Here is a 20,832-nt window from a genome sequence, read left to right as displayed (position 1 = left end):
AGGGCCCCAGGGGAAAGGGACTGGCCAAAGCTACCTCTGTCCTTCCTGAGAAAGTCCTCTTGCTGGTGTCTTCCTAAGACTCTGGGTAAACTCTCTTCGGGTCTGACACCGTAACAGCCAGAAGACATGAGACTTGCAACAGTTATGGTAGGACCAGTTGAAAGCCTTGTAAATTATCTGGAGCCAGAACATCTAACATTCCGTGAATTGTGAGACAGACTCCAATGGTTAAGATATTCAGATTTCATCTGGGGACATTGTATCTAATTGTGGCAGTTGGTCTCCTATGTTGCCGGCCGGTGGCAACAATAAGAATGGGTTATCTGGAATATGGAGTCAGGGAATTGGCAAGCCATTTTTATGTTACCTTAACCACGCGGAAGGCTCTTAAAAATTAGACGACAAGGAAGTGTGATCACTCAGCCATCTTTCGTTTAATCAACCCTTTGTTACAAGCCAACAGGTAGTAAATTGGAGGCAAAACCCCTCCCCCAAGTTCATCAGCATGCTGGCCCAATCAGCAGCTCCTTTGGTCTCTGTAGAGGCGGGACTTCCAATGTAACTGGAACCAGGAGAGAGACGTGGCAAATAGCAGGAGGTGGGCAGAGAGGTGTGGTTGTGAGAGGCAGGCAGGGTCTGAAGAATCAGCCCTCAAGCCAGGAGGGTTATACTCCTGACCTGGTACAGCACTTGGGCTCCTTCCTCCAAGCTTAGCACAGTGTTTGTTTGGAAACCCACTCCTCTCCTGTTTGGGAGTATCAGTCACATGTTTCTGTGCTCCCCCCTACACACACACACACACACACACACACACACACACACACACACTGTGTCAGCCTTGAGCTGTTAACACTCAGTGCAGCAATCATCGTGACACAGTGACTTTTATCTCAATATCTGCTCATCACCCAGTATTAGCATGTACTAGAGTATGGAAACACACTGAGATATTGGAGAATCCGAGTGAACATGTTCAAATCCGAAGCAGATCCTGAGGTGCTTGACAAGATAGAATACTGCTTTGTATTTAAACTGTCACTGGGAGCCAAATCACAGTTTTCTTGAAGACAGAAACAATACAAGCATTATATGCCAGTCTGGTAAGATGTATTTTGTTTCAAAATTGAAATTCCTGTTTGTGTCTCTTTTGTAGATTTCTTGTGTTCTCTGGCAGTAATTTAAAGCACCGCAGAACCCTGTCTCCCAGTAAGATAGTGTGAACCTTGGGTCACAGCGTTTTGAGAAACTCACCTTTCAGTATTGAATGCTGATGGCTCAGTTTGTTTCTCATGCCCTATATTTGCTAATCGCTTAAGTAGCTAAACCACGGATGCAGCTCTGCAATAGATAGCAACAAGCCTTGACGCCTTGCCTTGTCTCCTTAGAAACAGCATTGTAACTATGCTCCCTAATTTCAGTTCCAGCTCCACAGTGAACCCCCAGGTGTCCAAGGAGCCTGATGTCTAAGGCATACATTATTGGAAATACCACTAGGCGATGTCGGGAGTGTATTCAGCTAGTTGCCAATACACCTTCCATGAGCACTTTCTTCACTTTAATCTCCATTTCCCCAGTTAAGGGAAGACTCTGATTAGCTATTTCCCTTTTCTGCTTTCATCTTGTTACCAAGGATGTGTCACATGGAACAAAGTAAGCTGACAGTCATTTGTGAGGATGGCAAGCTTGCTCACGTGCTTCTAGAGCAGACTTTCTGACCATCATGGCTGTGGCTTCTGTCTGGTCTGATGAGAAGGACACAAGCCCTGCTTGATGGTAGAAGCAGCACAGGTCCTACACCATCTTCAGCATCTATACAGAAAGCCATGCTTAGAAAATACTGAAGCAGAAAGCTCGGTTGTAACTAACAGGAGAGTCTTTTAAGGAGCGCCTTTTCTATATGCTCTAATATTTAGTATTTTTTCCTAAATTAAAAAAAAAATCTCATGGCTATAGGCAGTGCTAATCAAAAGAGTCACACATAGAAGATGTACAGGAAGTAAAATGCCATCCTCGGAGCAGTAGGCAGATGTCGTAGTAAGTATTAAATCTTTCTGTGTACATATTAATGTGTACATATACACATATACACAGGTTTCACATAAACTGTGTTTTTAATATATTATGGAGGTGTTTTTACTTTTCTATGTATATAGCTTTCATTTTCCAAGAATAATAAAATCTATTTCAAGAGACACTTTTTTATAACTAGCTGCCCTTTCCCTTTGAACTTCCAGGAGTTTATGTAGTGCTACATGCTAGCGCCTTTGTACATGAACATTGTCACATATTCACGTACATCACAGTGTGTCTGGACAGCTCCTAAGGATAAAGACTTTTTTTTTTTTAAGATTTATTTTATTTATATGAGTACACTGTTGCTGTCCTCAGACACACCAGAAGAGGGCATCAGATCCCATTACAGATGGTTATGAGCCACCATGTGGTTGCTGGGAATTGAACTCAGGACCTCCAGAAGAGCAGTCAGTGCTCTTAACCACTGAGCCATCTCTCCAGCCCCAAAGATAAAAATTCTCGGGCATTAGAGGTTCCAGGTTGTCCTAGGATTACTGTTGCTGTGATGAAACACCATGACCAAAGCAACTTGGAAAGGAAAGTTTTATTCAGCTTACACTTCCACATTGCTGTTCATCACCAAAGGAAGTCAGGACAGGAACTCAAGCAGGGCAGGAACCTGGAAGCAGAAGCTGATGCAGAGCCCATGGAGGGGTGTTGCTTATTGGCTTACTCGTCATGACTTGCTCAGCCTGATACATTATAAAACCAAGCCCCAGCAGTGGAGGGATGGGACCACCCACAGTGGGTAGAGCCCTCCCACACCAGTCAGTAATTAAGAAAATGCCTTCCCACCGGGTCTTATGGAGGCATCTTCTCCCTTCAGTCGCTGCTTACTCACGTCAAGTTATAAAATCAGCCAGGACATAGGTTTTAAAGTGTATTAACAGACTCTTATTTTTACACTCAGTAATCTGTGTGTGTGTGTGTGTGTGTGTGTGTGTGTGTGTGTGTGTGTGTGCAAGCATGTGCGCTAGCACACGGGAACACTCGCATACATCTGCTGAGGAGCATGTTTGCCGTGGCATGTGTGCTGAAGTCAGAAGACAGCTTGCAGGAGCTGGTTTCTCCTTCCACCATATAGGTTTCAGGGATCACACTGAAGTCATTAAGCCAAGTGGCCAGAGTGCCTACCTGCTGAGCTATCTTAAGATATTCAGCAGACTCTTTTAGACAGCTGCCCTGGTTCACATTCCTAAAACTGGCCTAAGAATTTTGAACCTTGTAGGTTTTAGCCAATTGTTTGGATAACATATCTTTTACAATTTCATGTCAGAAAAGTATCCATTAGGGAAGGTTTTTTTTCCTAAGCCTAAAACTATAACGTACATATTCAAGTACAGAGATATGTAAGGAGTCTTCATGACAGAAGGCATTGTGAAAAAGAAGCTGACCAGGGAATAAAGCCAGAACCGTCCATGTATGGCATGGTTTACACCCCAGTAAGGAAAGGGGCGCTGTCCAGAATGGCACAGACAGAGCAGATGTTCCTGAAAGAACAAGTGTGAATGGTTCTCGTAGTAAACATATGAGCCATCCATTCTGTGCTTCATATTTAGAGTCTTCATACGAAACATCTGACCTACTGAAAATAGGTAAATTCTTTCTTCTAAAAGATAAATTTACTCACGTTAGTCAAGTACTTTCTCTTAGATTATCTCTTCCTTTTCTTCAGCATGCTTAGAAAACATCTTCATGAAAGTTAGTTCATGAAGTTAGATCTTGGCCGTGGTACTCTTTGCTCTCCTTCTTCCCAACCTGAGTTCCTCTCTGGATGAGCTCTCGGTGTGCAGAGCAGGATGGTGTGCTGATGTGGGTGTGGCCGGCTTTGCACTCCTGACTCCTGAGGGGCCCAGGGCCTGTGGGGGCTCTGCTGTCAGCGCTCAGTGAGCTGAAGTGAACAGTCGGTCATTCAACAGCCTGCCTGGGCTCCCCTCAGTTCACCCTCAGTTCAGGATTGCAAGTGTGAGGTGAGCGCATGTCTCCTGGGAGTTATCTCTGAGAATCAGCTGCCCGTCGTTGAAGTATGTTTTAACAGACTCAGGCCTTCATTGAAATCTTATTGATGATGCTTTGGCCACGGTCAACATTTTGTCTTTACTGAGGAGAGCCTGAGCCAGCACTCTGGATACCGTGTGGCCGTGCAATAGACAACACAGTGTCCTGATAGACTGATGGAACTTTCCCCAGGTACAGCAAGGCCCCAGCTGGGCCAGGAGACACATTCCTGTACTCCATGGATGCCCAGCATAGGAAAACAGTTCATTTTTACTGTATGTGGACGTGAAGCAGAACGTTCACCTCTGTCGATGCCTGGCTTCTCCCTCACATGAGGTGAGATGACTGTGAGTGAGGTTACAGATAGAGACATCCCTGATTAAGGCTTGTGGTGATTTGGGTGAGAATAGCCCCCATTGGCTCACATGTTTCAGTACTTGGTCCTCAGGTGGTAGAACTGTTTGGGAAGGATTAAGGGGTGTGGCCTTGTTAGAAGAGGCATGTCACCAGGGATGGACTTGGAGGTTTTAAAAGACTCCCATCATTCCCAGCCCCCCTCCCACCCCATACTGTGGTCACATGGGGAGATGACACACCTTTGTACAGTTGGTTCTCTCCTTCTATGTGGACTCTGGGGCTCAAACTGAGATGGTCAGCCTTGATGGCAAGCACCTTCACCCACAGAGTCATCTTGCCAGCCCCATATATCTTTTTGTATAAATTACCCATGAATCAGGGAAGTAAAATACTTCCAGACACCAGGAAAATGTATGCAGCTGTTATCAACATAGACACAGAGCAGAAGCACGACCCACGTATAAGGATTGCTCAAGATTCTGAAGCATAGTGAAAGAGGAAAGCGATATGCTAGTCTGTGAGCTTAGAATATCGACTCCATTGTCTTCACGTGCCCAGCCAGCCCTTACTTTGATTAAAAACCTGTGCCTGTGAACCAGCAGCTGGCTGCCCGGAGTTTGCCCAGGTGACTGTGCAAAGGGCCTTACAGTCCACCTCCACCAGGGGGCGCTCTTGCACTCCTTCGGCCATGGCTCCTGGGACTTAGAAACTCCTGATTAAAGTGAGTTTAAGTTGATTTTCAACTCAGAAGTTCGTGCAGTTCGAGTGATAAAAGAATAATTTTACAAGATTTCTGTTCCAAAACTTTCCACACAAATGGACTACTTGGTTCTGTAGTCGCCATGCCTTATCCACTGAACTATTTAGCCAAGGGCATCTTGGACACACGCCACTGTTTTCTTGGGTGGTAGAAGCTACTCGCTATGTATAGACTAACTAATTTATAGCTCAGGGACCCCCGGTTAGAGCCAAGAAGAACCAGTGTTCCGATTTCAAGTCACACTAATCCTTTTTGATCGTTAGAAAGCCTGAGTAAAAGAGCTGTTTTGATGCCAGACACCACGGAGGAGTGATTCTGACACCCAGCCACCCAGCCAATCTGAGTGAACCCAGCCAATCTGAGCGAACCCAGCCCTACTGCTTTGGGCTCCAGGAGGTGTTGGCTCATGTTTATAAGGAAAAACAAGTAGATGCTGCATTTGGCTTTCAGAATACAAAGAATTCTGCTGTGTGTTCTTTATTTCTGCCTCATCTAAAATCCAAATCTTTTGAGAACCAACCATGCAGATGTTGGATATGCAAATACACCTATTACTGGATCTTCCTGGTAGAGAGCTAGCAGTCCGTAAGAAAAAAACAGATTTTTATCAGTAATACAGGCCATACACTGTGGAAATGCAAAATAGGGTCAACTTTGGAAATTCCGGCAAGATTTTCTGAAGGACTTGGATTTTTAAGTCGGTGTTATAAGAGGAAATTGGGAAGTGAAGAATCAGGATGGTTCAGGCTTGGGCAGAGGGAGCAGTGAGAGTGAGGGGCTCCTGGTGGGTGCGTGGTGAAACCATGCTGAAGCATCCAGCTTGACGCGTCTCCAAGGCTGTAAATCATCTTTCTTTGCCAAGAGTTCATAGTGCATATAACTCAGTCCAAAACCACAGTTCTAAAAAGGAATCCAAATTCTTTAATTATTATTTTTTAAATATGCTCATGTGTGTAAGACACAGTTTTGCTTGACAGTGTAATATTTAATACCACAGAACAAAATATTCAGCTCATGATATAGACTACATGCCCTATAGAAGTGTAAAATTCTGTCTTCAGAAGAAGAACCATCGAACCGTGTATCCAAATCAGTGAGGGGCTACAGACTAAATAGCACCAAATGCTAAACTTAGGGAACATATACTGAAATTGTCTCTCTAAGAAGTCATTTCTAAGCACCTGGCAAGAAGGTAGCACCATGTGAAGAGGTGGCACACAGTCAGACTCTTAGACAATCAGCACACAGTCAGACATCTTAGACAGTCAGCACACAGTCAGACTCTTAGACAGTCAGCACACAGTCAGACTCTTAGACAGTCAGCACACAGTCAGACATCTTAGACAGTTAGCTTTCCTACAGTAATTTATACCTCTGTTTAAGTCCTGTGTGGGCCAAGCCCTGTGCTGACAGATGTGTAGGTAAACATCACTGCAGACGCCCCCGATTAACGTCTTTGGAGACAAAAGATATAACCTGGTGTGTCCTGCTTTATTCCTGAACTCAGGAATGTATTTGTTCTGACCAGTTTGGTGTCAGCTTGACACAAGCTAGAGTCATCTGAAAGAAGGGAGCCTCAGCTGAGATAATGCGTCCATGAGATCCAGCTCTAGAGCTGGAGAGACAGCTCGTCGATTAAGAGCACTGACTACTCTTCCAAAGGTCCTGAGTTCAGTTCCCAGCAACACCATCATGTAAGAGAATCTGATGCCCTCCTCTAGTGAGTCTGAAAACAGGGTACTCATATGCATAAAATAAATAAATCAATCTTTTTTTTTAAAAAAAAAGATCCAGCTATAGAGCATTTTCTTAATTAGTGATGGATGGGGTAGGGCCCAGTAGGGGTGAGCGGTTCCGGGTTCTATGAGAAAGCAGGCTGAGCAAGCCATGATGAGCAAGCCAGTGAGCAGCACCCCTCCATGGCCTGTGCATCAGCTCCTGCCTGCAGTCTTGGCCTGTTTGACTTCTTGTTCTAACTTCTTTCGATGATGAACAGTGATATGGAAGTGTAAGCCACATAAACCCTTTCCTCCCCACCTTGCTCTTTAGTCAAGGTGTTTCACCACAGCAGTCGTAACCCTGACCTAGACAGTGTTCTTCAGGGCTGGCATTCCTATCAGGCATTCTGACATTCACCCTGCTTATTCTGGCAAGGCTCATTTTAACCTCTTCTGATTTTCTTTTTGTGGAATATTTTACTGTACTTAAAGAATCTATAGCGTGGGGGACTGGAGAGATGGCTCAGTGGTTAAGAGTGCCGACTGCTCTGCTGAAGGTCGTGAGTTCAAATCCCAGCAACCACATGGTGGCTCACAACCATCCGTAATGAGATCTGATGCCCTCTTCTGGGATATCTGAGGATAGCTACAGTGTACTTACATATAATAAATAAATAAATAAATCTAAAAAAAAAAAGAATCTATAGCTTGCCGAGCAGTGGTGGCACACGCCTTTAATTCGAGCACTTAGGAGGCAGAGGCAGGTGGATTTCTGAGTTCAAGGCAAGCCTGATCTACAGAGTGAGCTCCAGGATAGCCAGAGCTACACAGAGAAACCCTGTCTCAAAAAAAAACAAAAAAAAACAAAAAAAAAAAAGAAGACGAAGAAGAATCTATAGCTTTATGCTTATTTAAAATTGTAAACATCATTTTATGTGTTTTATTTTGTTATTCTTTATTTTTATTTTTAATACATTTTAATTAAAATGTAATAACATCACGTCCTCCTTCCATTTTCTCTCTCCAGCCCCTCTCAGCCCATGACCTTCCCTGAGCCGTCGGCTCAGGAGCCTTGTGTCCGATGTATCCACTAGGGCCACTCCCCCAGCGTTCATTGTCTGGTTCCATATGAATTTGGAATTTTTTTCTTTTTCTGTGAAGAATGCTATAGGTATTTTGATTGGGGTTGCATTGATTCTCTAAACTACTTTTGGTAGCATGGTCATCATTGTGATATTGAGGCTCCCAATCCACAAACATGAGATGCCTTTCTATTTTAGCGTCTTTCGCAATCTCTTCAGAGTTGAAGTTTTCCTTGTAAAGACCTTTCACCTCCGTCATTAGGTTTCTTCTGGTCTAGCCATTTTAATGAACTTTAGGTTCAATAAGAAACAGTCTCAAAATACATATACATATAAGTAGATGAAGAGCAATTGAGGAAAAACATCTAATATCAACCTCTGGCTTCTGCACCTACCCTCACACGCATGTGCACACACGCATTCTAACAGGTACATACACTGCATATAAAACACACACACACTTTCACTCACAAGTTTAGTAAGTGTTGAACAGGACTCTACATACAGTGTTCTTGGCTTTTTCATTGTTTTCTCGCCCTCCCCCAACTCTCCCCACCTAACTACCTCCGTATTCTTTCTCTGAACACAGAAAACAAGAGAGAAAACCCCAAAACAGGATGAAACAAGAACAAAAGTCCTGGAGACTCTGAGTTGTCTGAGTGTCCCCAAGCACCGTCTGTCCTGGGGGGTGGGGAGGACTGATTTACCCAGTGCAGTGCCACTCCATTGAAGAAAACTGAATTTCATTCCCCCAGCAGCTGTGCCCTTCCATGTGCTGGAGTTCTGTCTAGTTTGAACTTCACACATAGAAAATTAAAGTATTTAGATAAATATTAACCTCGAAAATGTGGAACTTACTTCAGTGTATCAGCTTTTTCAGGAAGGAATTCAAGAGCTAATCTTACTAAAAAATAGTTAAGTAGTACATGTTTGTCCACATACTTATCATGAATTCATAATCTGATCTTAGCAACGTTATTCAGTGTTTCAGTCAGTCTTTCCTTAGATGGCATCTGCCCTGGTTAGGTCTCTTGTTGCTGTCATAAAATGCTGATCAAAACTGACTTGGAGAGAAAAGGGTGCATTTGGCTCACAAGCTAAGGTCCACCTGCGAAGGGGATCAAGGGAAGCCGGTAAGGTGCTCTGAAGACAGGAATCTGGAGCCAGGAGCTAAAGCAGGAAGACAAGGGGGGGGGGCGTGTATGTACTCCTTCCTGTGGCTTTCTCCGCGGCCTTTCTATTACAACCCAGGCCCACCCCACAGGGATAATCCCGCCCACAGGGCGCCCGGCCTTTCTAATCAATGCTGACTTCCTTCTTCCTGGTAGTGCCAAGGCAACACCACCAGCTAGAACAGTATCTGATTACTATCAAGCACTGGCATTTAAAATCACAAAAAGGTCAGTGCGGAGATTGGGAGTATTTTACCTCCCACTCCCTTTCTGATAGCCCGTGGATTCTTTTAACATGATTCAGAAGTAAAACTTGAATGGAGTTCTATCCTGTAATTCAAGGCTGTTTCAAAGGAAGCTGTGAGGATTGAGATGGTCAGGAGGCCATGGCTCCTTAAAGGGTCTAGTTCCACTCCAGCAGTGTATCCAGAAAGTGGGTGCCAGCCAGCAGCTAAGAGAATTTCAACGTTAGATTTTTTTTTTTTAAATTCTAAGGTCTTGAGAGGGGTTTCTTGGGGATGACATCTTTTCAAACTTGGTGCGTTAGAAATTATGAATAGCCAAACCTCTGCGGTTCCCTCATGCACATTTTTACAGCCTTTGTGTGCAGAGGGGCACACAGTGGACCTTTGGAACTTTGAGTGAATGTTTAGATAAAATCCCTTAAGGAGACAAGCCAAAAGGCTGCTCCACACAGCCCAAGGGCCTGCCTGTCTCTTAGACGGCAGGAAAGAAGTTCAGGAAAAGGTTCAGGAAGTTCTCGCCTCGTCCTAGTCTCTGCTGTGACCTTCCTGGCATCTGAAAAGAGCAGCGTTGTGAATGCTTTTCTTTCATTTGTGTCATCTTGAATCCACTGGCAAAGCTTAGGCAGCTACATTAAGGATCAAGAGTATCCATCTTGATGGAGACCGTTACAGACATCCACACGTGGTCAAAATGCAGAAAACATCTGATTGTGGGGTGCCTGGCCCCACCCCTGAGACTCAGCACTAGGGTAAGGCATGACCTTACACTGTGTGCTTTTCTGGGAAAGGCTCCAGTGAGCCTCTGTGCAGCCAAGGCTCTCAGCTGACTTACTGTAGTCACTGCCTCTGACCAGTATACAGGCAGTGAGAGGAGCTTACTCCATAGCACAGGTCATCTTGTCCATCTCTGTGTGCAGACAGAAAGTGTGAACTGTCTGGCTCCGTGTGACCCCTGGTGCATGGTGTGAACTTCTGGTGGCTAGTGAATGGTACACCTTCTGGGGTTTTGTTTATCTGTACAGTTGGTCAGAACAGCTATCTCCATGGTGACAAAGCATGCAGCCCCCATCTTGACAAAAGGAGTAGACTGCAAAGCATAGTAGGACAAGAGCTGGAAGTAGCGTGGCCTTAGCACTGGTGTGTACCAACTGACCTGTGGATCCACATGCACTGGATAAACAGACTTGCTGGTTTCACAAGATACTCCTTGCATAAGAGCCCCTCTTCTGTGTGGAATGTGCTTGTCTGGCTATGGCCACCCTGTGCTTGACCACCAGTCGCAGGAGCTCTGAGAGCATGCTAGCAACTGTCTTCACATCTACATCTTCACTTGTGAGGCCTTAGCTTGAGAACTCCTGTGAGTGAGGACACCTCTTGATGGAAAAACAGAAGTTGAGAAATCTCTGCCTGTTTCATAGAATACTTGAGATGGTTACCATGGAGTCAACCCTCCATTTTAACAATCAAATAAAGCAATGATTTTTTTTCTTTTTTTTTTTTTTTTTTTTTTTTTTTTTTTTTTTTTTTTTTTTTTTTTTTTTTTTTTTTTTTTTTTTTTTTTTTTTTTTTTTTTTTTTTTTTTTTTTTTTTGGTTTTTCAAGACAGGGTTTCTCTGTGTAGCCCTGGCTGTGTCCTGGAACTCTCTCTGTAGACCAGGCTGGCCTTGAACTCAGAAATCCACCTGCCTCTGCCTCCCAAGTGCTGGGATTAAAGGCGTGCGCCATCACTGCCCGGCTCTTAATCTGTTTTCTAAGGAATGCCAGAGGCTGTGTAATTTATAATGAATAGCTGTGTGTTTGCCTCATGTATCTGGAACCTGGAAACTCTGAAGATCAAAGGACCACATTTGATGAAGACGTTTGTGTTGAATCAACTGTGGTAGGATTCGGGACAAGATGGCCAGGAGTGGGAGGACTCAGGGCTCATCCTTCCAGGAGTGGGAGGACTCAGGGCTCATCCTTCCAGGAGTGGGAGGACTCAGGGCTCATCCTTCCAGGAGTGGGAGGACTCAGGGCTCAACCTTCCAGGAGTGGGAGGACTCAGGGCTCATCCTTTCAGTAGGAGCCTGCTACTGGATAAAGGCTGAATTCTTTCACAAAGGCAGAATTATTCTGGCCTGACCTCTTCCCAGAGGTCCTGCATGCCTCTTTACATTGTCATGGTAGGGGTTAAGTTTCCAGCATGGAAACTTTGGGGATACATTCACACCACTTGGAGTATCTTTCTTTTATAAGACTATTTCTTTTTTTCTAAGTTTTGCTTTAAAGTTTTACTAAAAAAGTATATTGATGATGTTTATATGGTTTTTAAATGATATATATATAAGAAGGTTATAATAATTACTGTTGTAGCTGTTTTATATTTTTCACCGATACACAAAGAACTAAGCAGGCGGGGCTGTACATGCCTAAAATCCCAGCAGCACCCAGCAGACAAAATGAGGAGGATCTCAAGTTTAAGACTCGACAAAGTTGCATAGTACACACTGTGTCAAAGGAGGGGGGCACTTGTGTTAACACGGGGACGGGGGCACTTGTGTTAACACGGGGGGGGGCACTGTGAGGGACTAGGCTGTAAACTCGGGAGTTCAGCCGTCTAGAAAAGCACTCTTGCATGGAGCAGCACCTCCTCTAGGCCGTAGCTAACACTGTGAATGTTCCTGTTTACTCCAGATTTGGAATTTAAAAGTCAAGGTCTAGTAATGATGGGTCTTGTGTTTTACCCTCCACAATTTTTTTTTCTGACTACATCTAGTGCCCCTTTTTTGTAATATTCTATACGTTATTTCGCACACATCCCTTTCACCAGAGCCTTCTGATGTGGTCTATATTTAGAAATGATAAAGAACGTTGAGACACCCTTCTTGAGGATTCTGACATGTTCCTCCTCCTACAGCCCACCTAGAGCTATTGCTAGACTCACCTGGGGTCAGTTGCCTCTCAGAGCAATTCTGCAAGCTCTGAGCAGATTAACTCACAGATGCCCCTGTAGTTCCTGGCTGTAGGTAGTTCACTAGTGACTTAAAGGAGAGAGGTTTCTGGCTTACAGTTAGAGGGCACACAGTCCATCATGGAGAAAAAGCATGGCAACTGAAGTGGGTCAGCTAGAGTGGGGCAAGCTTGCTGTGAAGGCTTCTCACTTGGCACCAACCAGGGGACAGAGAGCTCTGGCCAAACACCAGATTAACTCTTAAAGCCCTGCCCTCGTGAACTTCTCTACCAGTGACATCCCTTACACCAAAAGCCCCAGGACTTGCCTAAACAATGTCACCAACTAAAGAAAAAACTGTTTTAACATGACCCAGTTGGGGACATTTGACATTCGAACTGTAACAGGTAGGGCATTTCGTGGAGCAGTGTGTGGCCTCTGTACTCGCCCGTGGCGTGGTAGATCACTCTCACTTTCCCGGCTGGGTGTTGAGGCCTCCAAAAAGTACTCTCTGCTCATCAGGAGCTCGGCAGCATTAGTCACTGAGGCAAGCAAGCACTTAAGGATGAAAATTGAATTCCATGATGTAATTTATAAAATGAGGCCTTTTATTTCTGTTTATTTTATCCTGTCTCCGGCTCTGTTTTTAAACAGTCTTCACGTGTTATATTAATGTTGTTTCTTCTCTGTGTCATTCGCCTGATCGTGCTCAGACTAAATGAATGCTTTTGTCACTTTGTCATTGTGAATAAAGAAATGCAATTGGTTAGCACAGAAATAGAACCATCCAACTTTAGCAATGAATTGCAGTGGCGCCGTCATTTTCTACCATGGGTTTACAGGTCGAACTTCTCATCCTCTGGCTGAGCATTTCTGGGACCTTCCTTTAAAGAAGAGATGCATGTAACTTGCTATGAGAAGTGTTAAAGGGGGGACATTTGCCTATTTAACAGTTTTAATTAGAACTTCCAGAGAAATTCTAAAACCTATTTCTGCTGACAGAAACCGTCATGTAAAAATTTACAAAGTCTATGAAATAATCCTTCTTTCACGATTATAAAATGTTCTAATCATTTATTTTATGATGAAACTAACATACGAATCTCTACATTCTATTTAGCACACCATCAATTTTATAGGTTTTGCCTGTAAAGTAGAAACAAGCAAGTAAATCAAATGGTTATAACAAAAACTTACAGAAATAATGGTTTGCCACAGAACCAGATCTATGGTTGTATTCAGAGGATAAACTCCGGTTTGTAGACAACAGAGACAGAGAGCCTCAGCAAGACAGAGGTAGAACAGTCTGCTCTAAGCTTTTCCATGGTGAGCCCACGCCAGGAGCTCAGTTGAGTCGCTGTGCATCTTTTCATGTATACTTCTGCCTTAGCTAGGGTTTACCGCTGGGAACAGACACCATGACCAAGGCAACTCTGATAAGGACAACATTTAAATGGGGCTGGCTTACAGGTTCAGAAGTTTAGTCCATTATCATCAAGGCAGGAGCATTGCAGTATCCAGGCAGGCATGGTGCAGGAGGAGCTGAGAGTTCTACATCTTCATCTGAAGGCTAGGATAAGACTGGCTAGGATGAGGGTCGTAAAGTCTACGCCCACAGTGTCACACCTAATCCAACAGGGCCACACCTAATAGTGCCACTCTCGGGGCCGAGCATATACAAACCATCACAACTTCCATTTGAATGAGAGTGTGTTAGGACCTAACAGTTGGGTGAACTGGTTTCTATAAATGTCAAACATAAGCACACCAGTTTTAGTTAAAGCACTGAAAACATTAGATACTCGGAATAGAGAAAATATTTGAGATCCTATGATTTCTGTTCAGGCTACTGGAGATTTAATGGGAGAATGGGGAAGGGTGAGTGGGGGCTCCATAGAACTAGAATGGGGAACATCACTGGGGGCTCTGCATCTCTGCATATATAAAGCAAGATCAGTTGTGTATGCCAGCTGGCCCCTGGGAACACTAGCCCCCTGCCTACCACAGTGACTAGAAGACAAGACAGGGCAAGGTTCCTCCATCTTGCCTCGGCTGGAGCCACCTTTGGTTTAACCTAAAGCCCCTACCTTTGCTATACCGGCCAGGAAAAGTGCAGTGAAAAAGAACCCAACCCTGTTCTAGAACTCAGGGTCGAAATGCCCCAGCCATCAAGACTGTTTTCCACTTTGTCTTCTGACAGGTTCCATATATCTGTTTTCGATTGAGGCCTTGGATCCACTTGGACCTGAGTTTTGTGCAGGGTAATAAATATGGGTCTATTTGTATTCTTCTACATGCAGACACCAAGTTAGACCAGCACATCTGTTGAAGATGCTGTCTTCCAGTGTGTTTTTCTGATTTCTTTATCAAAAATCAGTAGTTTGTATGTGTTTAGATTTACATCTGGATCTTCAGTTCCATTCCATTTTTTATGCCTGTTTTTGTGTCTTTTTATGCTAGTACCGTGTGGGTTGTAGCACTATAGTTCTGTAGCACAATTTGGAGTCAGTGTGATGCCTCCGGAAGTTCTTTTATTGTATAGGATTGCTTTAGCAATATGAAGTTTTCCCATATGAAGCTGAGAATTGTCCTTTCAAGGTCTGTAAAGAATTGTGTTAGAATTTTAATGGGAATTGCATTGAATCTGTAGATTACTTTTGGTAAGATGGCCATTTTTACTATGTTAATCCTATTGATCTATGAGCATGGGCGATCTCTCCATCTTCTGATGTCTTCTTCAAAGACTTGAAGTTATTGCCATTGTCTTTCACTTGTTTGGTTAGTGTTACCCCAAGATAGTTTATATTATTTGAGTTTATTGTGGAACGTGTTGTTTCTCTGATTTCTTTTTCAATCTATTTGTCATTTGTATCTAGGAGGACTACTGGTTCGGTTTGGTTTGGTTTGGTTTGGTTTGGTTTCTGAGTTAATCTTGTATCCAGTCACTTCACTAAAAGTGTTTTTCAGCTGTAGGAGTTCCCTGGTAGAATTTTCAGGGTCACTTATGTATACTGTCATATGTAGTGAGATGTATAGTAGAGCCTTTTTTGTCTGAGTTTAAGAGAATGTATAGCAAAGCCTTTGTGCCTGGCTTTAAATAAAGTGTTCTAACAAAGCCTTTGCGGGCTGGTGAGATGGCTCAGAGGGTAAGAGCACAGTCTGCTCTTCCGAAGGTCATGAGTTCAAATCCCAGCAACCACATGGTGGCTCACAACCACCCATAATGAAATCTGATGCCTTCTTCTGGTGTCTGAAGACAGCTACAGTGTACTCGTTTATAATAGTAAATAAATATTAAAAAAAAAAAAAAGAAAAATGAAAAACAAAAAACAAAAAAAAACCAAAGCCTTTGCTACATGTGAGTCAGTAACCAGAGGCTGGAAAATTGTTTTGAGACAATTTGAACCTTAAAAAGATGTTGCCTCTCTGGAAGGGTCTGCTTTTGGTGCTACGAGATCTTCATTGATCTTGGTCCTAAGACCCTCCTGGCAAACGTGGAGCTCTTACTTTTGATTATGGCTAGCCATGGTCAAAAAGGACTGAGATCTGTGTGGGTTATCTGCTCTCATGAGCAGCAAAGGGCAAGATAATTTTGACAGTTGAAACCTTTTCCATCCCCTTAACCTTGTGTGATGTTTGAGTAAAATAACTGGAGTGTGCTAGCTGGGTGTCAGTCTTCCCCAAGAAAGTGCACCCCTCTGCTTTCTTGGGAATAATGTCTTTAGCATCGTGGTAACATTTTTTCTTTTGTTTTGTTTTGTTTTGTTTACTATGGCACCTATGCCTAACGTCAATCAATAATCATATCATCTACAAATAATGACACTTTGATTTCTTTCCAATTGTATCCCCTTGATCTTCAGTTGTCTTACTACTCTAGCTCAACTTTCAGGTACTATATTTAATAGATATGGACAACCTTGTCTTCTCCCTGATTTTAGTGGAATTGCTTTGAGTGTCTCTCCATTTAATTTGATGTTGGCTATAGACTTGCTGTAAATTGCCTTTACTATATTTAAGTATGTCCCATGTATGCCTAATGTCTTCAGAATTTTATCATGAAAGGGGAGTTGGATTTTGTCAAAGGCCTTTTCTGCATCTAATGAGATGGTGATGTGGGTGTTTTTCTTTCAGTTTGTTTATATGGTGGATTACACTTACTGATTTTCATATGTTGAACCATTCCTGCATCTCTGGGATGCCTACTTGATTGTAGCAAATGATCTTCCTGATGTGTTCTTGGATTTGGTTAGCAAATATTTTATTGAGTATTTTTGGATCTATGTTTATAAGAGAGATTGATCTATAATCCCCTTTTTGTTGAGTCTGTGTGGTTTGGGTATCAGGGTGACTGTGGCCTCATAAAATGAATTTGGCAATGTTCTTCTATTTCTGTTTTGTGGAATAATTTGAGGAGTATTGGCATTAACTGTTCTTTGAAAGCCTGGTACAATTCTGTGCTGAAGCCATCTGGCCCCGGGCCTATTTTGGTTGGGAGACATTTAATCCTTGCTTCTATTTCACTTGGTATTATAGCTCTATTTAAATTGTCTGTCTGATCTTAATTCAACTTTGCTAAGTGGAACCTATTGAAAAAAATTATCCCTTTGTTACATTTTCCTTATTTGGTTGAGTATAGATTTTTAAAGTGTGTCCTTATAATTCTTTGGATTTTCTTGGTGTCTGTTGCTATGTCTTGCTTTTCAATTCTGATTTTGCTAATTTGAATATTCTCTTTCCACCCTTTAGTTAGGTAAGATAAAGGTTTGTCTATTGTGAACACACTGGCATGGGAAACAATTTTCTGAACAGGACACTGATAGTATAGGCACTAAGGTCAACAACTGATAAATGGAACCTTGTGAAACCGAGAAGCTTCTGTAAGGCAAAGGACACAGTCAGTGGGCAAAGTATCAGCCTACAGAGTGGGAAGAGATTCTAGACATCAAAAACTCAAATAATCCAATTTTAAAATGGTGCATGGATCTAAACAGAATTCCCAAGAGAAGAGTCTCAAATGGCTGAGGCTTCCAGTGTTGGGACTGAATTGTGTGCAGTTGAGTGAGAATCAGTAAGTGTAATCCACACTGTAGGGGGGGGGGGGAATGGAAATCCCCAGCCAACGCATGCTAAGACAAAGGACTGACAATGGAGACAAAGGACTGACAGTGGAGACAAAGGACTGACAGTGGAGACAAAGGACTGACAGACAGTGGAGCCCCATTGCCCATTGCTGAGGACAACATGCACACAACCCATGGGCATGGAGAAGTTGAGCGGGTGCTTCTGTGAGCCCTCACCCCTTTGTCCTACTCTCTTTGGTGCAGGAAGATATGCTTTGGCTACCGATAGAGAAATGTAGACACCAACCCAGCCATGAAACCTTTGACATACAACCTGTCCTGCCTGCAGAATATGCGAGGGCAATGGTGGCACAAAACTTGTGGGAATAACCAGCCAACATCTGACATGACTTAAGGTCCACTTCATGAGATGGAACTCATATGCAACACTGCTTAGGTGACCAAGAACCAGAAACTAGATAGCCCAGAGATCTATGGTAAACATAAACACAAATGGCGGGAAAAAAAAGTCCCTAAAATGATTCTTAAAGATGTTCTGCTACACTCATAGATTGGTTATCAGAGAGACTTCTGCTAGCAGCAGATGGGAGCAGATGCAGAGAGTGAGTGCTGGGGCTAAAGGCATGCACCACCGTGCCCAGCTATGCAAAGATTCTATTTTCAATAAAAGAAAACAAATAATAAAAGAAATGCTCCAGCTAAATGCATGCTTTTAGCTTCGGTTACCCTGCTTGCTCAAAGGCCTTACTCCCCCTGCACCTGCCAACCAGAGAGTAGTTTTTCTGTTCTTTGCCTTTAAAAGCTCCCTGTGAAATGCATTCATGGGCACCCTGTGAGAAGTGTTTCTCTCCAGGCAGGCACCAGCAGGCTTAGCACAGACTCAGTTCAGACTTCAGTGAGGCTGAGCTGAGTGGTCTTTGGGTCTGTACCCAGAAACAGGAGACAGCTCATCCTTCATGATGGTTCAAAGGAAAGATTCCCAGGCCTGCAGAAAGGCCTCCATCATTGATGAGCACTAGGCAAGGAGGTGCTGTGGGAAATATTAAATAAAAGACCATACGGCTTCCCGCACAACCGCTGGCAACCAGCAGACCACATGGCTCCAGCCCAGTGATCGCAACTCAGTAGTCTCTCTGGGCTGGAGCTCCCAAGTCCCTTGGTGGATCATTACCATGCCAGCCCCATGAATGAGCGTCCACCCCATGATCAGCCACCATAACACCAATTTACCCAGTAGAAACAAAACTCTAGAAGCTTATAATTAACCAGATTTATGTATCAATAAATTCTCAATTTACAAGATGCCAATACAATAATCTCAGAACCAATTGATAATGATAAAAGCTTTATCCCAATTATTCTACTCTTATGATATCATAACTACCTGTTGCTATCGAAAGCTGTGCTAGTTCAGGTTCTTCGTCCTGTCTGTCCTCCTCCATCTTTGCCTTCCCCTCTCTCCTGAGGCACTCTCTGTCTCTACAACTCTAAGCTCTGCCTCCTTTTTCCCCGTCCAATAATAGGCCTCCTGCTGCCCTAATATTTTACTGTGGGTGGACAGAGAAAGTCCTGTCACAAGGAGACACACCAGAGAGCTGCTGGAGTGGAAGCTTAGAAGATGGGGCTGTCACCCAGTCTAGGCTGGACAGACTGAGTTCTTCTAATAGCAAGTCATTTCCAGACAAAGTCACAAAGCATCAGGAGCATGCCTGAGACAACACCAGCAGTTCCTATGGGACTCTAGAACAAGTCAGCACTGCTCATGCACATTTAACACGAAGTTCTGCCATGAAGAGTACAAAAGAAGCAAAGAGCCGTGTATCCCGCTCTGGGTTTAAAAATGAAAACCGTACTCAGAGGTCATCTGCTGCAGAGAAGGCCACTGGTCCCTGTGGGAGAATGCAGGAGACTCTTTCCTGTGGCCGTATCTGACTCTTCTGATAGGCGATGAGCAGGGACTTGAATCTGTCATTACTTTAAAAAAGCAGGATACCATTAACTATGCCTTGAAGGCCTGTAGTTAAGTAAGGTGGGTTATAATTTCCTTTGCTTTGTGGCTAAAGCCCTGGTGACTCTCATCCCAGGCTTCCTGTCCAGGGTTTTTCACTGGTTATTTTCACTGCCCCAGTGCTGGCTCAGTGGGATTGGAAATTCACAGTTCAGTTTGTAAATTAACTGAGCCTCTTTTTGTGTGATGGCTGATGTGTACTATCATCCCAGTTGGATTAAGAAAGACCTAGGGCATTAGCAAATCTCTGGGTGTGTCTGAAGGGTGGCCAGAGACAGGTCTGAAGCACTCTAAGTTAACCCACAGATTAATCCTTTGATGGGTTCATTGTGTCATGGTATATTGGAAGGTGGAGAAAGGCAAGAGATGGGGCCTCGCTGTAGGGGGTTGAGGGGCGTCATACTTGGGATACTATCTCACCCTGATATTTTCCTCTACACACTTTCTGCCAAGAAGTGAAGAACAGCCTCTCCTCGTACTCCAACCAAGAAGCTCTGTAGGAGCCCACACCTCTCCTCTACATTGGTGGGATGGTGATAGTGTTGCAGGGACACAGACATAAGCAATACACTTGGCTTCCCACATGCTTTTAAAACAGATACTGTCTTGGACTGTATGACGAAAGTTATTTCTCAATTGATGGTGCAATCATCTTTCTAACACCTGCCTTTTGTCTCTGCTTGAAACTCTAGCTAACATCCCAGAACACACTTCTGTGGTTTTGCCCATTACCCTGCCCCACATAGCTGCCTCTGGCCACATATGGCCCTTGTACTTGATTAGGAAAAGTGAGATCTACAGGTTGGCCCTCTGGCACACAAACCACTCTTGAAGCACACACACACCTACTTGCAGCCAGTGGCAACCACGAGGACAATTCCCTTTTGCAGAAGGGTGGCACTGTTCCAATATTTCAGAGCTAATAGGAGGCCATGCTGGAGGGAAGGGCTTTGATCACAGTGTGATAGAATCAGTGGCGTCCTTGATTTGCTCACTGAGGCTGTTGGAGGAATGTGGAGGGACAAGGGAGAGTTCCTGACGAAGGCCTAAGGCTTGTAGGCATGAAGCAGAGGTCTGTGGAGCAGAGTTCGTCAGTTCAAACGGACCCAAGAATTTGCAGAGGACTACAGGAGCAGCGATGCTTTGCCCATTCATGCCTGATGAGCGAGACGTGGGGAAGGCAGATGAACCTCCACACACTAGAACCCAGGAGCAGGGACTCTCAGTCCAGTATGCCGTACAGACGTCAGCCATGACAGTCAGCACAGATTTCCTCTGTGGCCACTGTGGTTCCTGTGAGGTGTTGTCTCAGCAGGAGGCCGAGCTATCTCCCTTATGCAGACTCTGAGCACATTCTCATCGCTTACCTTCTTCAATAGAAACCTGACTGCCCCAGGACTCAGAACT

The 20,832-nt window shown here is 43.9% G+C and overlaps 1 protein-coding gene and 1 long non-coding RNA gene across 2 annotated transcripts in view; one reads left to right on the top strand and one right to left on the bottom strand.

Annotated features, from left to right (window-relative positions):
* The window catches only part of Erich1 (glutamate rich 1), a 63,084-nt gene that overhangs the window by 32,393 nt on the left and 9,859 nt on the right, over positions 1 to 20,832 (top strand). The window lies entirely within an intron of this gene.
* On the bottom strand, positions 5,627 to 18,858 carry LOC116068957. The gene is made up of 2 exons (XR_004109772.1): positions 18,802 to 18,858; positions 5,627 to 6,088 (listed from the first exon to the last, which is right to left on the bottom strand). It is a non-coding gene; the product is annotated as an uncharacterized LOC116068957 (long non-coding RNA).

This window comes from Mastomys coucha, unplaced genomic scaffold (assembly GCF_008632895.1).
Source record: "Mastomys coucha isolate ucsf_1 unplaced genomic scaffold, UCSF_Mcou_1 pScaffold22, whole genome shotgun sequence".
NCBI lineage: Eukaryota > Metazoa > Chordata > Mammalia > Rodentia > Muridae > Mastomys > Mastomys coucha.
The sequence above is the reverse complement of the archived record's forward strand: the minus strand, read 5'-3'. Positions and strand labels throughout refer to the sequence as shown.